Below are 1003 nucleotides of genomic sequence, written 5' to 3' on the forward strand. Positions count from 1 at the left end.
TCACTTATAATTCACTGTATCACAATTCCAGTGGGTCAGAAGTTTACATACACTAAAAAAAGTGCAAATCGATCCCAGAACCACAGCAAAGGACCTTGTGAAGATGCTGGAGGAAACCGGTACAAAAGTATCAATATCCACAATAAAACGAGTCCTCTATCGACATAACCTGAAAGGCCACTCAGCAAGGAAGAAGCCGCTGCTCCAAAACCGCCATAAAAAAGCCAGACTACGTTTTGCAACTGCACATGGGGACAATGATTGTACTTTTTGGAGAAATGTCCTCTGGTCAGATGAAACAAAAATAGAACTGTTTGGCCATAATGACCATTGTTATGTTTGGAGGAAAAAGGGGGAGGCTTGAAAGCCAAAGAACACCATCCCAACCATGAAGCACGGGGGTGGCAGCATCATGTTGTGGGGGGTGCTTTGCTGCAGGAGGGACTGGTGCACTTCAAAAAATAGCTGGCATCATGAGGACTGAAAGTTATGTGGATATATTGAAGCAACATCTCAAGACATCAGTCAGGAAGTTAAAGCTTGGTCGCAAATGGGTCTTCCAAATGGACAATGACCCCAAGCATACTTCCAAAGTTGTGGCAAAATGGCTTAGTCAAGGTATTGGAGTGGATCCTTAATCAATACTCCTATTCTGAGTAGCTTGATCCATAAGGTTCCAGGTGGTTTAACATGAAGACAGAGAAGTATAAGAGGCCACTTGCAGTAGGCATGACCAGGGATGTTCTCTTGATAAGTGCGTGAATTGGACCATGTTCCTGTCCTGCTAAGCATTCAAAATATAATGTGTAATAAATAATAATATTTTGTCTAGTAATGTAAAACTTTCACCACCAGAAAGCAGCGAAGAACCGAACAGAAAGTTCCCCCTTGGGATAGCCCATGATGACGTCAAAAGTTATGCGAGGCATTCACTCTCGGTTACGTATTTTATTAATCAAAGTATTTAAATCTCAATAATCATATAGGTGATGGTGATGTTGAC

Source organism: Salmo salar, chromosome 17 (assembly GCF_965601325.2).
Source record: "Salmo salar chromosome 17, fSalSal1, whole genome shotgun sequence".
NCBI lineage: Eukaryota > Metazoa > Chordata > Actinopteri > Salmoniformes > Salmonidae > Salmo > Salmo salar.